Raw genomic sequence first — 24,032 nt, forward strand, 5'->3', positions numbered from 1 at the left:
TGAGTAAAGTAAGTTTGCCACAAAAAAGAGAAATACTGTATGATTCCTCTTAAACGAGATACTGAAAGTAGTCGAAATGATAGAAAGTAGAATGATGGTTGACAAAGGCATGGGGAAGTGGTAATAGAGAGCTACTGTTTAATGGGCAGAGTGTTTCAGTTTTACAAGATGAAAAGAACTATGGAGATAGTTGGTGGTGATGGTTGAACAATATTATAAATATATTTAATATCACTGAATTGCAGTGTTAGAGAAGACTCTTGAAAGTCCCTTGGACTGCAAGGAGATCCAACCAGTCCATCCTAAAGGAAATCAGTCCTGAAAATTCACTGGAAGGACGGATACTGAAGCTGAAGCTCCAATACTTTGGCCACCTGATGCGAAGAGCTGACTCATTGGAAAAGACCCTGATGCTGGGAAAGATTGAAGGCAGGAGGAGAAGGGGATGACAGAGGACGAGATGGCTGGATGGCATCACCGACTCAACGGACATGAGTTTGAGCAAGCTCCGGGACATGAAGACGGACAGGGAAGCCTGGCGTGCTGCAGTCGATAGGGTCACAGAGTCGGACACGACGGAGTGACTGAACAACGTACACTTAAAAATGGTTAAGAGGGTAAATTTTAAGTTATGTGTTTTTTACCACAATAAAAGAAAGAAAAAAAAAAAACTTGACTCTCTGAGACAAGAAATTGTATTAATCCCAAGAGAAAACCAATGTACTACTTATGCTCACAACAAAACAAAGAAAATACACTTCATGTGGCAAAAGAATATTATATAGTTTCTTTTATCAAACCATCTGTGCAGTCATGCCTTCAGTCATTCTTGCTACCATATACTACTTCTTCACCATAACAAAGTATATAAGAAGCCCTCTTACCTTATATACCTTAGACAAGTACTGGGCTAAAAGTTTAGGACAAAATCATAAAAATCTAGCAGAATTACATTTTCAGATTTTATCATATAGTCTTCAGTTCTTTCTCCTCTTTAAAGAGGTTGAAATTTAAAATAATGTATAAAACATATAGGCATGGTTTATATAAGAAATCCATTACTGAACTCTATTTATTGGATCCCTACACAAAGAAAAGGGCTTCCCTGATAGCTCAGCTGGTAAAGAATCCGCCTGCAATATGGGAGACCTGGGTTCGATTCCTGGGTTGGGAAGATTCCCTGGAGAAGGGAAAGGCTACCCACTCCAGTATTCTGGCCTGGAGAATTCCATGAACTGTATAGTCCATGGGGTCGCAAGGAGTCGGACACAACTGAGCGACTTTACTTCACACAAAGAAAAAGCTATGGCCCTTCATTAAAAGAATGGTGAATAAGAATGCATTTTACTGTTCCAAGCTAAAATGTTTAAGAATGCATATATTTCTTTACAGCTTCCCTCTATAACTTCTGACTAAACTAACAAGCTCAATCTTCCCCATAGCTAATTTGGTAATAGGACTCTTTCCCACATAACTTCATCAATTCTTTCCAAAGCATCCAAGTTACATTTTCAGAGTAACAACTTTCTTTCATTCTGCTTTGAATTTCATTCTACTTTCTGTTTTCTTCAATAACATATGCATAATGATTAAAGAGTCAAGTAGTACAATAAAAATTATTACTAAATGTCAATAATCCCCAACTCTCTATTACTCTCCAGAGCCAAGAACTCTTAACTTTTTTGTTGTTGCTGTTTCTTGTTTTCTAATTTATTTTATTTATTTTTGGTTGGAGGGTAATTGCTTTACAACACTGTACTGGTTTCTGCCGTACCACAGGTATACATACGTCCCCTCCCTCTTGAACCTCCCCTTCCACCTGCCAACCCACCCCACCAGCTCTAGGCGGTCACAGAGCACCGGGTATGAACTCTCTGCATCATATAGTGAATACCCACTGGCTATCTAGATTACATATGGTAATTTATGTCTCAATGCTACTTTTTCAATTCACCCCACCCACCTAAACAAACATTTCTGCAAAGACATATAGATGGTTAATTAACTGACTTTTTAAACTTCTTATGATTAATTAATCCTACACTTACAGAAAGCTACAAATATAGCCAAAGTCCTCATATGCCCTTCACCTAGCTTTCCCTAATGTTAATAATTTATATAACCATAGTGCAGTTAGTCACAACCAGAAAATTAATATTGATACTATACAATTAGCTAATCTACCAAACCAAAAGTCTGACAGTTTTTAGTTATGACATATTATTTAGCTCTTTTCCACAAACACTGACACACTTTTTATGCACCCATCTTCCCAATGCAATTATATCACACAATTTTTATTATATAAATCATGTAAATGTTAGTAACAGCTGAGCAATACAGCACACAATATTATTTTTCCTTTGTCTCTCTGAACTGATAAGATCTTTGTGCAGAATGTGTATATGTGTTTCCTTCATTTTCTATGTATTTATTAGCTACTTGTTCCTAAACTATTTTCCAGTTGCACAAGTATCAAATTCATTAATCAAATGCACTAGGTATTTGAGTTCATCATCTTGAACTAGGCTCTGTTGAATCCTTTATAATGTCTTTTGAATAACAGAAGTTCTTTTTATGTAATCAAACTAACTGATTTTTTTCTATTATACTCTATCCTTTTTGGGTCTTCTTTAAGAAAGCCTTTAGTAATACAGTCATTGAGACAGTCTCATATTATCTTCTGAACCTCCACGGCTTTGAATTTCACATCTAAGTCACTAGTGCAAGTGAAGTCGCTCAGTCGTGTCCGACTCCGCAACCCCATGAACTGTAGCCCACCAGGCTCCTCCGTCCATGGGATTTTCCAGGCAAAAGTACTGGAGTGGGTTGCCATTTCCTTCTCTAGGGGATCTTCCCAACCCAGTGTTGAACCTGGGTCTCCCACATCGCAGGCAGATGCTTTACCATCTGAGCCATCTCAGTCATTAAGCCATCTAAAATTAATTTTGGTGTGTACTGTGAGGATTCACTTTTTTATTTTCATGTGGATAATAAACTGTCCCATCATCAATAATCTGCAGTGCTAGCCTTGTCATAAATCAGGTTTCCATATATGTATAAGTCTGTTTCTGGACTACCTATTCAGTTCTAGTTGTTTATCTGTCTATCCTTGAATCCACACCAAACATGGCATATGGCTCAGCTTTATAGTAAGCCCTCGTATGTATATAGCTCAGCTTTACAGTAAGTCCTCTTATATATATAGCTCAGCTTTACAGTAAGTCCTCTTATCTGGCACAGCAAGTCAACCACTATTCTCTTGTCTGTTCATAGACCCTTTGCTCACCTATAATACATAAATTCAACTTGGTCATCACTTTTGACAAGTGGAGTTTTGATTAAATTTGCAAGACTATTAGGAAGACTGAGATTTTTATAAAATTTAGTCTTCCTATCCATGATCATCATTTGTTTTCCATTTATTGACATTTTAAAAAATTTATTTATTTTACTTGGAGGCTAATTACTTTACAATATTGTGGTAGTTTTTGCCATATATTGACATGAATCAGCCATGGGTATACGTGTGTCCCCCCGTCCCAAACCCCACCTCCCACCTCCCTACCCAACCCATCCCTCTGGGTTGTCCCAATGCATCGGCTTTGAGTGCCCTGTTCCATGCATTGAACTTGGACTGGTCATCTATTTCACATATGGTAATATACATGTTTTAATGCTATTCTCTCAAATTATCCCACCCTTGCCTTCTCCCACAGAGTCCAAAAGTCTGTTCTTTACATCTGTGTCTCTTGCTGTCCTGCATATAGGGTCATTGTTACCACCTTTCTATTTCAATAAAACTTAAAAAATTTTTCCACATGAAATTTGTACATTTGCCAGATTTGTTCCCAGGTGTCCTATATTTCTGAAGCTATTTGTATCTTTTTTGAAACTGAACTTTCTAATTCTTTATTGGTACTAAATAGAAGTTTAATTTTCTCATATATTAATCTTATATCTAACCACCCAATTAAATTTGTGTCCATTTTAATAATTCTTCTATAGATTTAAATTTATTTCTACTTAAATAATGATATTTTCTGCAAATACTGACAGTTTGCTTCTTTTATTTAATTCCTTATTCATCTATGTTAGCATGTGTTGGAACTTATTTTGCAGGTTAGGAGTGCCTGTATAATGTTAAATAAAGCTGTGATACCAGTCTTTTTCTCTTACTCATAATTTTAAAAGGAATGCTTTTAATAGTTCACCAGTGAGTATGATTCTTGCTATATATTTTTTAGAGATACACTGTATCAGGTTAAAGAAAGTTCAGATAATTTTGTCCCTTGTTTGAGAAGAGTTTTGATCATAAATGGTTGCTGGGTTTTGTAGAATGCTTTTTCAGCATCTTTCTGAATTATACTTTTTCTACTTTAATATGCTAAAATAGTAAGCTAAATTAACAAAATTTTACTGATACTGAATCAAATGTGCTTTTCTGTATTAAATACAATTTAATCATAATATAGTTGTTTTGTATAATGTTGGAATTGGTTTCCCAACATTTGCTTCAGTCTTTTTACATACATCACTTAGGGAGACTGTTCCATAATTTTTCTCTTTTCATCCCAGCTTTTTAAGGATTAACTAGCCTCACAGATAAGCCTCTTAAGTTGTAAAGTATTATATACTTTTCTATTCCATGAGTGAGTTTGTGTAAGATTGGAATTACCAATTTTTTGAGTGTTGGCTTGCTATTTTCATCATAGTAAGATTTTTTACTGATTCCATTTTTTAAAATAACTATAATGATCTACATGTTTTATTTATTTCTTAACCTTTGTTTTAGTGATACATATTTTTTCAGGAATTTTTTATTTCAGAAAATGTTTAAAACATTTTCTCATAATTAAAACTAATGGTTGCATCTGTCAATTCCCTTATTTCCAATTTATTTATCAGTTCAGTTCAGTTCAGTTCAATCACTCAGTCATGTCCGACTCTTTGCGACCCCATGAATTACAGCACACCAGGCCTCCCTGTCCATCACAAACTCCCAGAGTTTACGCAAACTCATGCCCATCGAGTCGGTGATGCCATCCAGTCATCTCATCCTCTGCCGTCCCCTTCTCCTCCTGCCCCCAACCACTCCCAGAATCAGGGTCTTTTCCAATGAGTCAACTCTTCGCATGAGGTGGCCAAAGTACTGGAGTTTCAGCTTCAGCATCAATCCTTCCAATGAACACCCAGGACTGATCTCCTTTAGGATGGACTGGTTGGATCTCCTTGCAGCCCAAGGGACTCTCAAGAGTCTTCCCCAACACCATAGTTCAAAAGCATCAATTTTTTGGCGCTCAGCTTTCTTCACAGTCCAATGCTCACGTCCATACATGACCACTGGAAAGACCATAGCCTTGACCACATGACCACCAAAGACCACAGCCTTTGTTGGCAAAGTGATGTCTCTACTTTTTAATATGCCATCTAGATTGGTCATCACTTTCCTTCCAAGGAGTATGTGTCTTTTAATTTCACGGCTGCAGTCACCATCTGCAGTGATTCTGGAGCCAAAAAAATAAAGTCTGACACTGTTTCCACTGTCTCCCCATCTATTTCCCATGAGGTGATGGGACCAGATGCCATAATCTTAGTATTCTGAATATTAAGCTTTAAGCCAACTTTTCCACTCTCCTCTTTCACTTTCATCAAGAGGCTTTTTAGTTCCTCTTTACTCTCTGCCATAAGGGTGGTGTCATCTGCATATCTGAGGTTATTGATATTTCTCCCAGCAATCTTGATTCCAGCTTGTGCTTCTTCCAGCTCAGCGTTTCTCATGATGTACTCTGCATATAAGTTAAATAAGCAGGGTGACAATATACAGCTTTGACGTACTCTTTTTCCTATTTGGAACCAGGTTGTTGTTCCATGTCCAGTTCTAACTGTTGCTTCCTGACCTGCATACAGGTTTCTCAAGAGGCAGGTCAGATGGTCTGGTATTCCCATCTCTTGAAGAATTTTCCACAGTTTATTGTGATCCACACAGTCAAAGGCTTTGGCGTAGTCAATAAAGCAGAAATAGATGTTTTTCTGGAACTCTCTTTCTTTTTCGATGATCCAGAGGATATTGGCAATTTGATCTCTGGTTCCTCTGCCTTTTCTAAAACCAGGTTGAACATCTGGAAGTTCTCGGTTCACGTATTGCTGAAGCCTGGCTTGGCCAATTTTGAGCATTACTTTACTAGCGTTGAGATGAGTGCAATTGTGCGGTAGTTTGAGCATTCTTTGGGATTGCCTTTGTTAGGGATTGGAATGAAAACGGACCTTTTCCAGTCCCGTGGCCACTGCTGAGTTTTCCAAATTTGCTGGCATATTGAGTGCAGCACTTTCACAGCATCATCTTTCAGGATTTGAAATAGCTCAACTGGAATTCCATCATATCCACTAGCTTTGTTTGTAGTGATGCTTTCTAAGGCCCACTTGACTTCACATTCAAGGATGTCTGTCTCTAGGTGAGTGATCACACCATTGTGATTATCTGGGTCGTGAAGATCTTTTTTGTACATTTCTTCTGTGTATTCTTGCCACCTCTTCTTAATATCTTCTGCTTCTGTTAGGTCCATACCATTTCTGTCCTTTATTGAGACCATTTTTGTTTATTCAGTTCAGTTCAGTTCAGTCGCTCAGTCATGTCCGACTCTTTGCAAACCCATGAATCACAGCACACCAGGCCTCCCCGTCCATCACCAGTTCCCGAAGTTTACTCAAACTCATGCCCATCAAGTCGGTGATGCCATCCAGCCATCTCATCCTCTGTCGTCCCCTTCTCCTCCTGCCCCCAATCCCTCCCAGCATCAGGGTCTTTTCCAATGAGTCAACTCTTCGCATGAGGTGGCCAAAGTACTGGAGTTTCAGCTTCAGCATCAATCCTTTCAATGAACACCCAGGACTGATCTCCTTTAGGATGGACTGGTTAGATCTCCCTGCAGTCCAAGGGACTCCCAAGAGTCTTCTCCAACACCACAGTTCAAAAGCATCAATTTTTCAGCACTCAGCTTTCTTCACAGACCAACTCTCCCCACCCATACATGACCACTGGAAAAACCATAGCCTGGACCAGACGGACCTCTGTCGGCAAAGTAATGTCTCTGCTTTTTAATATGCTATCTAGGTTGGTCATAACTTTCCTTCCAAGCAGTAAGCGTCTTTTAATTTGCATTTATTTAATTCTACATTACCAGAAAGTTGTCTAAATTATTCATTTTTTTTTTTTTTTAGTTCTGTTAGTCCTCTCTACTGTATCTTTGCTTTCAAGTTCATTAATTTTCACTCTTAATCACTTTATTCCTTCTACTATCTCTGGGTTGACTGCATTATTCTAACTTCTTCAGTTAAATAGTTACCAGATTTATTTTCAATTTCTTCTTTTTAAATATAACATGACTATTTATCTCTAAATATTATTTTAGCACTATCCCATGTTTTCATTTTCATTATTTCTTCTTTCAACCATACGTTATTAATCAACTTAATTTCCAAATGTGTAGCTGTTTTAAGTTACTATTTTGTTATAAACTTCTAAATTAATTGTGTGACAATTAGAGAATGTGGTCTGAATGTATAATCTTTGAAATTCACTGAAACCTGTGTCAGTGGCTAGCACACAGTCAATTTTTGCAAATGTTCCACTTATATTTGAAAAGAAGAGTCTATAGATAGCCATTAGAGGAAGCTTGTTTACAGGTAGCAATTCCTCACTTTCAGTAATACTTTTGCTTTAAAAGTCTTCAAAGTCTATCTTGTCTATTAATATTATACCCACTTTCATTTTGCCTGATTTATCATTTTCAATCCTTTAACTTTTAACCTATATACATTTTTATGTTTTAAGGAGCAACTCTTCTAAATAGCTTTAACCTATCTGGATTTTGCTCTTGCTGTAATTATGGTTTTAGGTTTTGTTTTATCCTGTCTTACAATAGTATTCTTTTAACTGGAGAGTTGCATAATATTAATATTTATATTATTGGTACATTTCAATTCATATCAACTATTCTGTATTGTACTTTCTCTTTGCCTAACTTTTTTGAGGAGTAGCCTTATTTCTTTATTGCGATTCTTTCCCCGATTTCCCCCTTTTAAAATAGAAATCACACGGTCCAGTTCTACTCTTAAACATGTAAACAAACATTTAAAGTATAAAGTTAATCAATACTGCTACCTTTTGCCATCTGAATGCTTAAAATCTAATGATTCTCTCTCCCAGGTCAAATTATATGCTATTGTTTTCCTAAATTTTAGTTCTATCTGGAAACCTCTCAACCATTATCTATCTCTTTAAATAATGCCTCAGTCACATTTTCTCCATTATCTCCTTCTAGGAGGTCTTATTAGACCTATGACAGACCTTTTCATGCTATGTTCCATGCCCTTCAAATTTCTTTATTTTCCCCCAATCTTCTCTATAGGTTACATTCTGAGTATTTTCTTTTCATCTACATTCTAGTTAACTGATTTCTTCTTTAGTTGTGGCTAATCTTTTGTTTTATCTGTCTTTCTCCTCACCTCCCCTCCTTCTTTGGTTTGCATTCTACCCAAAGACAAGGTCAATATACATCCCTATAACCACCAATGTAAGGAAGAGATATTTCACTGGTCATTTATTAAGGATGTCATCCTTCAGGCATCCCAGCTTTTTACATGATGATTCTCCACTGAAACTTCTTCCCCTCCCCACCACCTAAGGTGCCAAACTTCATCTCCATTCTCTCATACACAGATCTATAAAAATATAGGTCCTAAGCCAACAAGGATCAGCAGGTAATACCTGGGTAGACATCAATCCAATGCTAACCAATACTAATTAGCTCACACTTTCTTATTATTTCTAAGTTCTCAGAAACTCTCTTCCTTTCCTACTACCTCAGGCATGCATTGAAAAGTACTTTTTGTTAAAATCCCACATAACATTTTAAGGTATGCCATTACAGGAAGAGTTTTTCTAAACACTGTCTGCCTACCTGACAACTAAAAGTGGAAAGCTGCTGATTTTTATTCAGTGATCTTATAACCCCCCAAAATATCTTGTAGAACTCTATTTGTCAACTAGTTTTCTACTTATATCTTTGAATTTTCAAGGTAGACATATAACATCAAATTCATGACAATTCTATCTTTTCCTCTCCATTATTAATAATAGTTACTTCCTTTTCTTGTTTTAGTGCATCGGCTAAAACCTGCAATAGTAATGGCAGCCTCGTCTTGTTTTTAATGTAACAGGAAAAAGATTACACTAAAGTAAATTAAGAAAATATGAGTATCATCTATTCCTTTACTCCTCCATTTGAAATATAGATGGTCTGAGTAGTTTGCTCAAAACATGGGAGTGAAGTTCAAACTGGAATTAGAAATTCAAACTAGGTGTTATGGCCTAAATGTTTGCGATTTCCACCCCCCACCTCCACCATCAAAACTTAGGTTGCAAACCTAACCCCCAATCTGATGGCACTAGGAGGTAGGGCCTGAGGACTAAATGTTTGCGATTTCTGTCCCCCACCTCCACCATCAAAACTTAGGTTGCAAACCTAACCCCCAATCTGATCGTACTAGGAGGCAAGGCCTGTGAGGCAACTAGGTCATAAGAGTGGAGTTCTCACGAATGGGATGAGTGACCTAAAACAGACCCCAGAGAGTTCTCTGGCCCTTTCTACCATGAGAGCACATAATGAAAAGATCTGTGAATCAGGAGGCAGGTCCTCACCAGACCAAAATCTGCTGGCACTGTGCTTATCGACTTCCCAGACTCAAGAACTGTGAGAAATAAATGTCTGTCTACAGCCATACTACCCTGAACACACCTGATCGCGTCTGATCTCGGAAACTAAGCAGGGTCGGGCCTGGTTAGTACTTTGATGACAGAAATAAATGTCTGTGATATAAGCCACCCAGTATATGGTATTTTCGTAACAGTAGCCTGAAGAGACTAAGACATTGGGTCAATCAAAGTCTTTTCACAAAACTGAAAATTAAAATGTCTAACACCGTAAACTCAATGAACAAGAGTTTGAGCAAGCTCTGGGAGATGGTGAAGGACATTGGGAAGCCTGGAGAGCTGCAGTCCATGGGGTCGCAGAGTCAGACACGACTGAGTGACTGAACAGCAACACGGTAAAGAAACAATCTTTAGTCTACTTTATTAGTATGCTAATTCCTAATCCAGAGAAAATGCATACCTTAAGTATCGCTTGTACTTTAGTGAATAATCAATTATAAACCGAAAGCTCAGCAATGTGAGCAGATTCATCACCATGTTAAATGTTTTTTTCAAAATTTAACTGTAAAAAAGGTAGACTGAAACTCAAACATCTATTGCATACACATTAAAGAAAAAGGCACATCCTTCACTATCTTCTCCTATGTAAGTTGGAGTAAACAAAATTGATACTGCCTAAAAGCATTTTAGTTTAATTAATACGACTACCAAAATATATTGCTGGCACAGGCTGAAGCCATACATTTAAATTAACAGAGAAAGACTCTGAAAAATAACTCACAATTACATGTACAAATTAGCTTCTCTGCCCTACACTTTTATTTAAAGAAAATGCGTACGGCCATTTCCCCACATAAACCTAACAGGAAAACTAACACGGTACTGCTGCAAGCTTGCATAGATACTTTGGAATCCACTGTCCCATGAATAATAGCATTTTGAAGAGACTATCATTAGCAGAACATACCGTGACACTGATCATTATTTCCCACTTCCTCATATCTTCACAATAGCTCATGCATTTAAGCACAAAAGATTCTTACTGTAAGTCAAACTATCTCAATTGCCACAATGCCACTCACAGAATGAAAGACACACTGTCGTATCCTCCTCATTCTGTTACCACAAAATTCCATCATTTCTAACAGGTGTGAATTTAATTAACGGATTATATGTCACCAGTGGATTTCAAACCGATTTAGAGACTACTTTCATATTATAAATTAATTGTCAAGCTAGAATAGACACTGTGACCATGTCAAGATTAAAAACTAGATAAAAAGGAAATGGGCATAAGAAAGGCTGTTTTAAACCTTTCTATTAAAGTTGACATCATTAAATGTTCCAAAGATAACTCTGATCTAGAATCAAATCTTTTTCTGTAGCAATCCCACTGTTCATGAATCAGCTAAATAGTAGACATTCCCATTTACTTGGTATTAGCAATAAGCCTGAAAAATCTGTACCTTCTACTCTGTCCCTTAGCTCCAAAAATAAAGTATTTTAAACACAGTTGAATGCCAAGGTCAGGAATATATGTCTTGAAAAAAATTATAGTTTGATATCATATAATTAAAGGTATTAAATCCATTTTTAAAATGCAGACAGAGTGCAGCCAAGAATATAGAACCTCATCTTGTGAATTTTAAGAAGTATTTAAACATAGAATCAAGTAAATAATAAAACAGTTTTATAAAAACAAGCCTTTACCCACATATTAATGAGAAGACACTCAAAGGTATAAGAACCTTCAAAAAGTAAGAAAGGACTGCCAGTGCAAATCTTACAATTTCACTTTCTCACCATCCACTTTTGTATTCCTTCTTTTCTTTCTAAAACGAATAACCTTTCTTAGGAGAAATAAGATGCAAGGAGTTGTATCCACTATTGTTCTTTCAGGAGAACTTCAAGTGGTTTGGTGACACAAAGTAGTCCCACCAATTAATAGTGCCTAGGAAAGGTTTCAAAAACCTACTAGGTTACCTAGAAGAAAAGAAGAATATGTGCAAACCTGGATGGCCCAAAAGTAATAATATGGTACATATTAATAGAAGGGGAAAGGAAAGAGATCTAGAATATTAGAGAAGGGAGCAAAAAGTATGAACACAAAGCAAATTCTTCAATGCTTTGATTGTATACTTATTAATCATGGAGAAGGAAATGGCAATCCACTCCAGTGTTCTTGCCTGGGAAATCCCATGGACAGAGGAGCCTGGTGGGCTACAGTCCATGGGGTCACAAAGAGTCAGACACTCTGAGCAACTAATACACCTATTAATCAACATTACAATTGCATTTATCTTCAGCATAGTTTTCATTTTTGTACCACCTTAGAACCGTACTATACCATCCCAGGAATCCACTCATCTAAGAACTGAAAGCCATTCAAGCAAATCTTTCTCAAAATCTAACCCTTTTCCCAATTAAAATGCTGCCTCTTTCTTTTCCAACCCATTCCTTCCCTCAATTTAAAACTCTCATTTTCTCAAGTGGGGGGGTTCCCCTTAGGAAAAGAATCTGGTATGAGTAAGCCACATTGAGAACTTAAGTTTTGTAGAGGATATAAATATTTTTTAAATAGAAGCTGCTCTCTAGAATAATATAAATAAGATGATATATAAAGAGATATTTTGGAGGAAGGATTACTATCTCAAATTCTTATCAATCTAGAGCAATGATCTTCTGATTTTCTTCATTTAGTTAGTGTGTGTGTGTGTGTGTGTGTGTGTGTGTGTGTGTGTGTGCTCGCTCACTCAGTTGTGTCCAACTCTTCCTTCCCCGTGGACTGCAGCCTATCAGGCTCCTCTGTCCATGGAATTTTCCAGGCAAGAATACTGGAGCAGGTTGCCATTTCCTCCTCCAGGGGATCTTCCCAATCCAGGGACTGAACTCACATCTCTTGCGTCTCCTGCACTGGCAGGCAGATTCTTTACCACTGCACCACCTAACTACGTAGCAAATATTTACTGAGTAACAAGAAATACAGGGACAAACTTGGCATCCTACATCTGAATCTTGTCAATTTACACTGCAGAGTTTAACAAGAAGAAGTGAAAGGAGGACTAGAAAAAAATAGGTGATAACAGGATTATAGGTAAGGATGATAAATACTTGCTTCACATACTCCAACAACCCATATACCACAATTCCTGGCCTCCAGCCTACTTTACACCTGCTTTGGCATCACCAATTGAGCACTAACTGATCACTAACTGATCACATTTTTTCTTGCTGCAACCAGATATAGATCAGAATTTTTTCAACATTTTGTTCCAGATAACCAGTTAGTATTTAAGTTGAAAACTATGTGTTATCTCCAAGATAATGGAGTAGTCAGGCATCTGTGAAGGAAAAATTTTTTAAGATGACAGAAGGAAACACTCACATTCAGTGTAGAAGAATAACAAAAATAGCAGTTATGTGTCATACAGCACTGAATAGATACTTTACAGATACCATAGTTCACTGAATCCTTAAAACAATCCTACGAGGCAGGACTATTTCCATTCTACAGTTGAGGAAAGTGGAAGGCTATCCCAGTCTCTAATCCCTTTCTTGCGTGGCAGCCTCCAAACCAGCTCTCCATAGCCATCCCCTCTTCTAATCTCCTCCAGTATCGAACACTTAACAAATGGGTGGGAGGCATGGAGAGAGTGACATGGAAACATACATTACCATATGCAGAATAAATAGCCAATGGGAATTTGCCGTATGACTCAGTGAACTTAAACCATGGCTCTAGGATGGGGTGGGAGGTGGGAGGGACGTTCAAGAAGAAGAGGACATAGGTATACCTAAGGCCAATTCATGTTGACGTTTGGCAGAAACCATCACAATACTGTGAAGTAATTTTCCTCCAGCTAAAAGTAAACAAATTTATTTTTTTTAAATGTTACCCTATATGATTATTTATCTTTTTCATGCCTCTTTCTTACCTCTCCAACCAATAACATATTCTTCTTGTTCAGTATAGCTGGTACTCAAAACTACATGTTGACATAATGACCAAAACGGTTTTGTAAATAGATAAAACAGTCAAAAGTAAACAGATGTAAAGTAAACCTGCACACCCTATATTTGGTCACTCAGGCATTTTCAGTACAGTAAAATATTATTACCATTATTTATTATTATTATTATTATTAGTTTCTTTTTAAGTTGTAGCATGTGAACACTTCATTGTGGCATGTGGTATCTAGTTCCCCCAACCACTTATTGAATCTGGGCCCCCTGCTTTGAGACTGCAGAGTTCCAGCCACTGGACCACTAGGGAAAGCCCCAGGAAAGCCAATTTATTGTAAGAAATTAGCCACTTCTAGCTGTGGCCTTGAAAAGTTTCCTTCATATGACACATGAAGTATTTATATGTCATACTTCTTATAACATAGTCGAGGATCAGAAAACTAAATTGCTCAAAGATAAACAGCTAGCAACGAAACAAGTAAGGATTTGAGTCTAGGCTTGTTTCATACTAAGACTCACATTCTTACAACACACATCTCCAAAGAAGCAGAAGGTTTAATTAAGGTCATGCCAACATACATGAGATCAGAAGATAACACACAGTTGAAAGAGTAGCAAATATAGGAGTATGTTTTCTTTCTATTGCTTGATGATGCCCAGACGAGTTTCCTGAAATGATTTAACTCTGAAAGACCAAGTTATTCTATAATTAATGTGTATCATCTTTTAAGCCAACAGAAAAGTCTTAACTAGGGTTATGGCTGTAGAATTATAATTGACTATGTTTGGTTATTTTGATATATCCTCTATCTTTTATACAAATTTCTGTAATTTATATGACATATAAAACTGGCTTTATTAACCCACCAAGCTTTTAAAAATCTCAAATTCATTTTTGAGCAGCTACAGCAAGCTCCAAGTACAGGGGATTCAGGAGCTGGAATTTGAAACATACTAGCAATACATGCCGACAAGGCAAAATAAGATAATTTAACAGCAAAAAGGCAATGGCACCCCACTCCAGTACTCTTGCCTGGAAAATCCCATGGATGGAGGAGGCTGGTAGGCTGTGGTCCATGGGGTCGCTAAGAGTCGGACACGACTGAGCGACTTCATTTTCACTTTTCACTTTCACACATTGGAGAAGGAAATGGCAACCCACTCCAGTGTTCTTGCCTGGAGAATCCCAGGGAGGGGGGAGCCTGGTGGGCTGCGGTCTATGGGATCACACAGAGTCGGACATGTCTGAAGTGACTTAGCAGCAGTAGCCACAGCAGCAAATTAGCAAAACAGGAGTGACATTCTGGGACAAAAGCTACCTTAGCCATATGACAAGGGCTTAACACAAAACTGAGCTTCATACAGTAACTAAAATACCTATTGATGTGTATACTGTGAAGCAACAAAACATAAAAAAGTTAGACAAAATTATGACTGCCAACATTTAAAAAACACAAGAATACAAAATACAATAGAGAAAATAAGTAGATGTACAGCCAAAGACAAAACTCTGGTTACAGTGCACTCTTTACACCAGTGCGGCTAAAACGATACATTAAACTCAAGAGGAAAGGAAAAGATACAAGGCATAAAAATGAAAAACCATCTTAAGAAGACTACTGAAAAAAAAAAAAAGACCTAACATGACAGCAACAAAAATAAGCCATAATAAAGATATAGCTAAAAATGTTAGTCTTTCAGTTGTGTTCAACTCTTTGCGATCCCGTAGACTACAGTCCAACAAACTCCTCTGTCCATAGAATTCTCCAGGCAAGAATACTGGAATGGGTAGCCATTCACTACTACAGGGGATCTTCCCAACCCAGGGATCAAACCCGGGTCTCCTGCATTGCATTCTTTATCATTTGAGCCACCAAGAAAGCCCAAAGGTATAGCTAAGAAATGTAAATAAACATAAATTACAATAAAAACATTAAAAACTAGGAAATAAAAGAAATAATACATTTACAAATACTCAGAGGCAAACTCCTTTCAATAAGCATTTTGCATATACAATAAAAGCCTTAACATTGCCCATTAAGTTATACTAGATATCTGGGAACTTATATGAATGGTCCATATATCAGAGTATATAGATAAGAAAACAGAAAAAAAAAAAAAAAAGGATTGATAGGAAGCAGAGTCACTAATGTCTGTGGCCCCACAGTAATCTGAAAACTATTCAGAAAGGTAATGAAACTTTGCAGTGTTAGATAGCTTTTTATTTTGGTTATGGGCTACCATTAAAGCATTTATAAAATAGTAACTGATTTAAAAATTCTATTCTCTGCCACTTAAAATTATAGGCAATTAGCTTAAATAAAAGTTGTAACCCTACAAAAGACTAAATATAAATTACATTTCTATAAAAATGAGTTTTATTTTAAGGTATCAATGAACACTCACCACTTAAAGAGATTTCTTTCCATTCACTCTCTCATTCAACATATTAGTGAGCATCTACCATATACCAAGGGCCTTCCCTGATTGCTCAGTGGTAAAGAATCCACTTGCCAATGCAGGAGACACAGGTTGGGAAGATCCTCTGGAGAAAGAAATGGCAAACCATTCCAGTACACCTGCCTGGGAAATCCCATGGACAGAGGAGCATGGCATATAGTCCAATGGGTCACAAAAGAGTTGGACACGAAACTGATAAAGGCTCCTAACAGCAAAGAGCTAAACTTGTCAAAGTCTCATGAAAGATATGCAAATATTAAAGCAATTATTTACTCCCCCTTGACAATATAAAATGTACACTTAAAAGCATTAAAAAAAATAATGTCAGCAGTCCCAACTCCAGGTGCATAGCATGTTATCTCCTCATTATCTCCAATTATACAGTTAGGTAAATTAAGTTGTCTAAAATATTTAAAACTATATTTAGAAATCAGATAAACCTGACACTCTCAAACCTTACAAATGCCTGACAGGGTAGCCTTACAAACTATCAAAATCACTCTAAATACCCAAGCGACTCTTGTAAGTTTAATAAACAGAAATAATAAATGAAATAAATCCAAGTATCTTGAATGCTCTAACACTTTAGAAATTTAACCAAATTATTTTAAATTTTTCAAGTTAAAATCTTCCTAAATGTGCTGTAGCAGCAAACTGGGGGGAAAAAAAAAAAAAAAAAACCTGGTTCCTAAACACCTTGCGGAATAAAACTGTCTTATCAACCCTGTATGGATTGCATGCAAATTCTTACGTGAAAGAGAAATAAACTACCATGTTTAAGCCAATATTGTGCTGTGTTTCCTTTCACCCACAATAAAAAATAATACAAATTAATACATGTTTAATATCAACGAAACATTTCAAATTAAAATTACAAAGCTAACATGAGATTCTCTAATATGTTTAATTCTCTTAAATGCTTCAAAAACCTTTAAAAACAAATATACATACACAGTATCACAATGATTATAAAACTTTTTCTTAAACAATACAGAAATGTTAATACTAATGGATTTGATTTGTTTCATAAGATAGCACATTTACCACGACATGGTTTAGGAGTATAGTTTATCAGTCAGCATCAAACAGGGTTACAGAACCTAGGGTCTTCTTCCAGGAGAGTTCTACTTGGCTAGCATGCTAAGTTTTGTCGTGTTGTTTTTGTTGTTTTAATAGTTCTAGGACTTTTCAGGCCAATGGCTTTTCTTACAACTCAATATATCATGTTTCTTCAATTTTTTTAAGCAACTTCCCAACACATCATTTAGTTGCCTCTTTGATTTGGTAACAGTCTGTATGGTGGCTCGCTGGTAAAGAACCCACCTGCCAATGCAGGAGACATGACTTCAATAGTATCTCACGGGAAGATCCCTTAGAGAAGGGAATGGCAACCCACTCCAGTATTCTTGCCTGGAGAATTCCATGGACAGAGGATCCTGGTGGGTGGGTTACAGTCCACCGGGTCATAAGAGTTCAACACAATCTAGTGACCAAACAACAATAACAACCTTCTGTATACTATACACAGATTCAACCAAATCTTTAGTGACTGACTGGATTCTGCCTTCTTTCCTCATCTTTCTCACATGGCTCAATGCCACAATGCTACATTCATTTACATTCATTTTACTGGCAGCTAAGACACAACAGAGAAATTTTAGCTTATTGCTGTTGCTTTTACAAATGATAATCAAAAATTATGTATGACAGAAATCAACTCTTTAAAACAGAAGCTTACATGTCTACCATTATTGATCACTTGACTTTCACAGCTAGCTACTTATACAGTCTTACCATAAAGTTCAGTTCACTTCAGTCACTCAGTTGTGTACGACTCTTTGCAACCCCATGGACTGCAGCACGCCAGGCTTCCCTGCCCATCACCAACTCACAGAGCTTGCTAAAACTCATGTCCATCAAGTCAGTGATACCACCCAACCATCTCATCCTCTGTCGTCCCCTTCTCCTCCCACCTTCAATCTTTCCCAGCATCAGGGTCTTTTCCAATAAGTTGGTTCTTTGCATCAGGTGGCCAAAGTATTGGAGCTTCAGCTTCAGCATCAGTCCTTCCAATGAATATTCAGGACTGATTTCCTTTAGGTTGGACTGGTTGGATCTCCTTGCAGTCCAAGGGACTCTCAACAGTCTTCTCCAACACCATAATTCGAAAGCATCAATATTTTTGGTGCTCAACTTTCTTTATAGTCCAACTCTCATATCCATACATGACTACTGGAAAAACCATAACTTTCACTAGACGGACCTTTGTTGGCAAAGTAATATCTTTGCTTTTTAATATGCTGTCTAGGTTGGTCATAGCTTCTCTTCCAAGGAGCAAGTAACTTTTAATTTCACGGCTGAAGTCACCATCTGCAGTGATTTTGGAACCCAAGAAAATAAACTCAGCCACTGTTTCCCCATCTATTTGCCATGAAGTGATGGGATCGGATGCCATGATCTTAGTTTACTGAATGTTGAGTTTTAATCCAGCTTATTTACTCTCCTTTTTTTCACCCTCATCAAGAGGCTCTTTAGTTCTTCTTCACTTTCTGCCATAAGGGTGGTGTCATCTGCATATCTGAGGTTATTGATATTTCTCCCAGCAATCTTGATTCCAGCTTGTGCTTCTTCCAGCTCAGCGTTTCTCATGATGTACTCTGCATATAAGTTAAATAAGCAGGGTGACAATATACAGCCTTGATGTACTCCTTTTCCTATTTGGAACCAGTCTGTTGTTCCATGTCCAGTTCTAACTGTTGCTTCCTGACCTGCATACAGGTTTCTCAGGAGGCAGGTCAGGTGGTCTGGTATTCCTATCTCTTTTGGAATTTTCCACAGTTTATTGTGATCCACACAGTTGAAGGCTTTGGCGTAGTCAATAAAGCAGAAATAGATGTTTTTCTGGAACTCTCTTGCTTTTTTGATGATCCAGCAGATGTTGGCAATGTGATCTCTGGTTCCTCTGCCTTTTCTAAAACCAGCTTGAACATCTGGAAGTTCTCAGTTCATGTATTGCTGAAGCCTGGCTTGTAGAATTTTGAGCATTACTTTACTAGCGTGTGAGATGAATGCGATTGTGTGGTATTTTGAGCATTCTTTGGCATTGTCTTTCTTTGTTTTTCCATGGACCACATCAAAAGCAGATCAGAAAGAGGAAGTGGGGAGTGGTTAGGGCATTTCATTTCCTGACTTTCCCTCTGTAGGATGATCTTCAGCTAGCTGGGTACCTCCACCGACTGTCAATGTTTCTCCCAAAGCAGCCATCTGTGCAAGAACAGTCTCCTTCTAGGCTTAATATGCTCCCTCTTCTAACCTCTTCAGGCCTAGAAATAGTAACCACTATCAACAGTTACTACTTCAACTGTTATCAACAGTTATTATCCTACCTCTTGCGGTTTCCCCTCCCATACTTATACATATTTACAAATAGTCCCTCTCAGATAATTTGAAAAGCACACTTCTGTGCTTCTGGTGAAAAGTGATCCCAGGAAACAGTTGCTTGAAATGTTGATTTTGCTGTTGTTCAGTCTTCAGTCATGTCCGACTCTTTGCAATCCCATGATCTGTAGCATGCCAGGCTTCCCTGTCCTTCATTATCTTCTGGAGTTTGCTCAAACTCACATCCATTGAGTCAGTGATGCCATCCATCCATCTCATCCTCTGTCGCCCCCTTTTCCTCCTGCCAATCTTTCTCAGCATCAGGGTCTTTTCCAATTATTAGCTGGCTCTTCGCATCAGGTAGCCAAAGTATTGGAGCTTCAGCTTCTGCATCAGTCCTTCCAATAAATATTCAGGGTTGATTTCCTTTAGGATTGACTGGTTTGATCTCCCTGCTGTCCAAGGGACTCTCAAGAGTATTCTCTAGCACCAGAGTTTGAAAGTATTGATTCTTTAGCACTCAGCCTTCTTTATGGTCCAACTCTCACGTCTGTACATGACTACTGGAAAAACCATAGCTTTAACTATATGGACCTTTGTCTGCAAAGTGTTGTCTCTGCTTCTTAATACGCTAAGTTTATCACAGCTTTTCTTTGAAATGAGATTGAGATTACTCTAGAAACTCAGGAATAATCTCCACAGTGAGAGAAAATGGGGCCAAAGGTAATGCATTTAACGTTATCAACATTAATGATTACATAAATCAGATGAAGGGCAAACTGGGAGATACTGTGGTGTGATATATAATTTTATGGCAATTAGCCAGAATCACAGGGTACCCAGATACTTGGTTTAACATTATTCTGGGTGTGCCTGTGAGGGTGCTTCTGGGTGGGATTAACATTTGAATCAACAGACTGAATATAGCAAATTACCCTCCCCAATGTAGGTGAAGTGAAGTGAAAGTCGCTTAGTTGTGTCCAACTCTTTGCGACCCCATGGACTATACATACAGTCTGTGGAATTCTCTAGGCCAGCCTACTGGATGGGTAGCCTTTCCCTTCTCCAGGGTGTCTTCCCAACCCAGGGTTCGAGGGATCAAACCCAGGTCTCCCGTATTGCAGGTGGATTCTTTACCAGCTGAGCTACAAGGGAAGCCCAAGAATATTGGAATGAGTAGCCTACCCCTTCTCCAGTGGATCTTCCCAACCCAGGAATCAAACTGGGGTCTCCTGCACTGCAGGCAGATTCTTTACCAGCTGAGCTATCTGGGAAGCCCCTGTAGGGCAATGCAGGTGGGCCTCATCCAATCCATTGAAGGCCTCAATGGAATAAAAACGCAGAGTTAGGGAGAATATCCTCTCTCTGCCAGTCCTCAAGCCAGAACATCAGTCTTCTCCTGCCTCCAGGCTCAGACTGGAATTCACACCATCAGCTCTCCTTGTTCTCAAACGTGTGGACTTAGACTGAAACCATACCATCAGCTCTTCTGGGTCTCCAGCTTGCTGACTGCACATCTTGGGACTTCCTGGCCTTCTTAACCACATAAGTCAATTCCCTATTATCCATCTATCTATATCTCCTATTGGTTCTGTTTCTCTAAAGAACCCAGACTAATACAAATGGCTATGGAACTTAACTGCTATGAAAAAAGAAAAAAGTGATTGTAAAGACTGTGGACTCATCTGACTTCCTAGAGAGCACATAGGAAGGAAAAAGAAAAGCTATTAACGTATCTTTGCTTCTGGCCATAAAAACGTAAAAGCAGTATTTACCCTATAAATACCCAGAGCCCCAGCACCCCACCCCACTAACACATACAAACTTGGAAAAACTACATTTTCAGACACAGGACAACAGGAAGGAAGCCCACAGTCCTTGAAAGAACGGAAAGCAGAAGATGAGCCCTATGACTGCCCCCGTTTACTGCCCTTGAGGTAGTTTCCAGACTGTGGCACAGGAAGGGGGAATCCAAACAAAGCCCAGTAACATGGTGAATTGAGAAAAAAATAATCAGAGTTAAGTGAACCAAAGGCAGCAAGAATTTATGGGGCAGAATATCAGAGAGGAGGAAGCAACACAGAGAACTCCAGGGAACTGCACAGGGGACCTGAGGAGTCGCTGTTGAGTATTCATCTGCACATGAGTAAGAGGAAATTCCCTGGGACTGAGGAAAGAATCAGCAGAAAGCTGCAAACTGTACAATTTCCCAAGATCACATATGGCTGGGAACATTTGCTATATTCCCACCAGCCAGAGAGGAAAGATTTACCAATACATGGTAGAGTCCTCTGGAAGTAATCACAGTAGTATTGGGGTAAACTAGCCCTGGACTGAAGTCAGTTCTGGACCCACTCTAAGTTTAAAAGTTATCCTCAGAGAATCAAATTGATTTCAAATAACTTAATTACATATAACAGGAACTGGCAAACTTTTTTTGTAAAGAACCAGACAGTAAATATTTTAGTCTTTTATATGGTTGGACCTCTTGAACTGGGCAATGTGTGTCAAGATATCCATGACAATTGAAGTTGACTATCTTCCTAAAACCATTCCCATTTATTGTATAAATAAACTAAGGCTTGGAGAGTTTAAGTCAACTTGCTCAAAGTAAATGAAGACAATAATATAGCCTGCAGTCAAGATCTGACTCCAAGTCTCTCAGACTGTGAAATCCATGATAACAATTCTGTATTACTACCCCCTTGTAATAAGCCCTTTGCTATCCCAGTCTAACAGATAAATTTCATCATAGCATGAAAGTTGCTCAGTTGTATCCGACTCTTTGCAATCCCATGGACTATACAGTCCATGGAATTCTCCTGGCCAGAATACTGGAGTGGGTAGCTGTTCCCTTCTCCAGGACATCTTCCCAATCCAGGGATCAGGCCCAGGTCTCCTGCATTGCAGGTAGATTCTTTACCAGCTGAGCAACCAGGGAAGCCCAAGAATACCGGAGTGAGTAGCCTATCCCTTCTCTAGCAAATTTTCCCGACCCAGGAATCGAACCAGGGTCTCCCGCATTGCAGGCAGATTCTTTACCCCTGATGCTATCATCTTAATTGACGCATCCTCTGTCACTATCAACTACTTGTAATAACAGTGAAAGGCAGTGAGCATTTACTGGGAATCTTTATATTTATTTTTTTACTTATTTTTTATACAGCCTTCAAAGTTGTAAACCTTGCCCATGGGCAGTAAATGGTGATATCAGAAATGAGGGTTGGATTAGTGAGATCCCAAAGCCTAATATCTTTCCACCAGAGCACACTGTCTTAACCGCAGCACAAATCACAGGCCTCAGAGTGGTCCAAAACTGAGAAGTGTAAGAAAAACTATGTCCCAAACCACAGAAAGGGAAGAAAGAATGCAAGGGGGAAACTGAATGGCTATTTTGGAGGGGAAAAGCTTCACTGTGAAGTATGATGCATTCTCTGTGTTTCTTGGCTCATTATCATTTCCGTTTCCATTAAGGTCCAGTTTAATTCTATCAAATTCATAAAGACATTTTCTACTTCTCCTTGCCCTCTCTAGTCTCCTATATTCTCCAGAGCAATCATGTAATAGCATAAAATACATTACATTGCTATTTCTGAGTGTATATTAATCAGATTACAAGCAGCTTTGAGGACATCTTTTGTATCTTATAGTCTACATTCTAACATCACTGCAGTGTCTGTGTTAATAAAGATCATATTCAAGTATTATACTTTTGAAAAATTAATTAGAAATTTTTAAAAAATAGGTTATCAACTCCAGGTACCTTAATGCCAAAATAGTAAACAAAATAAATGGAGAGAAAAGTCCCAGTGCAACTCTACAGGACTTCTTTACAAAGAGCCACCTTTAAATAATATTTCCAGGCTTCCAACACAAACTAATTCATTTACAAAGCACTCGCTTCCACATTACTTTAAAAAAGGAAGAAAAAAATGAGGTCAATAATTTCCTGAAATCCATAACAAGCATTACTAAACCAGAAACCAAGAATTCTGACTTCTGGTTGAAGAATGTCCTACTAAACAACTAGGTCTCCAAGTACACTCTCTGGTCCTCTATAGAGATCCCAAAAAACCTTTCAGATGATCCAAGAGGGTAAGACAATTTTCTTTTTTTTTTTTTCCATTTATTTTTATTAGTTGGAGGCTAATTACTTTACAATATTGTAGTGGTTTTTGCCATACATTGACATGAATCAGCCATGGATTTACATGTGTTCCCCATCCCGATCCCCGCTCCCGCCTCCTTCTCCACCCATCCCTCTGGGTCTTCCCAGTGCACCAGCCCCAAGCACTTGTCTCATGCATCCAGCCTGGGCTGGTGATCTGTTTCACCCTTGATAATATACATGTTTCGATGCTGTTCTCTCAAAACATCCCACCCTCGCCTTCTCCCACAGGGTCCAAAAGTCTGTTCTGTACATCTGTGTCTCTTTCTGTCTTGCATATAGGGTTATCGTTACCATCTTTCTACATTCCATATATATGCATTAGTATACTGTATTGCTGTTTTTCTT

The 24,032-nt window shown here is 38.1% G+C and overlaps 1 protein-coding gene across 3 annotated transcripts in view; it reads right to left on the minus strand.

The window, feature by feature from the left end:
• The window catches only part of NUBPL (nucleotide binding protein like), a 229,357-nt gene that overhangs the window by 143,052 nt on the left and 62,273 nt on the right, over positions 1–24,032 (minus strand). The gene's annotated exons all lie outside the window — the stretch shown is intronic.

Source organism: Cervus canadensis, chromosome 17 (assembly GCF_019320065.1).
Source record: "Cervus canadensis isolate Bull #8, Minnesota chromosome 17, ASM1932006v1, whole genome shotgun sequence".
NCBI classification, from domain to species: Eukaryota; Metazoa; Chordata; class Mammalia; order Artiodactyla; family Cervidae; genus Cervus; species Cervus canadensis.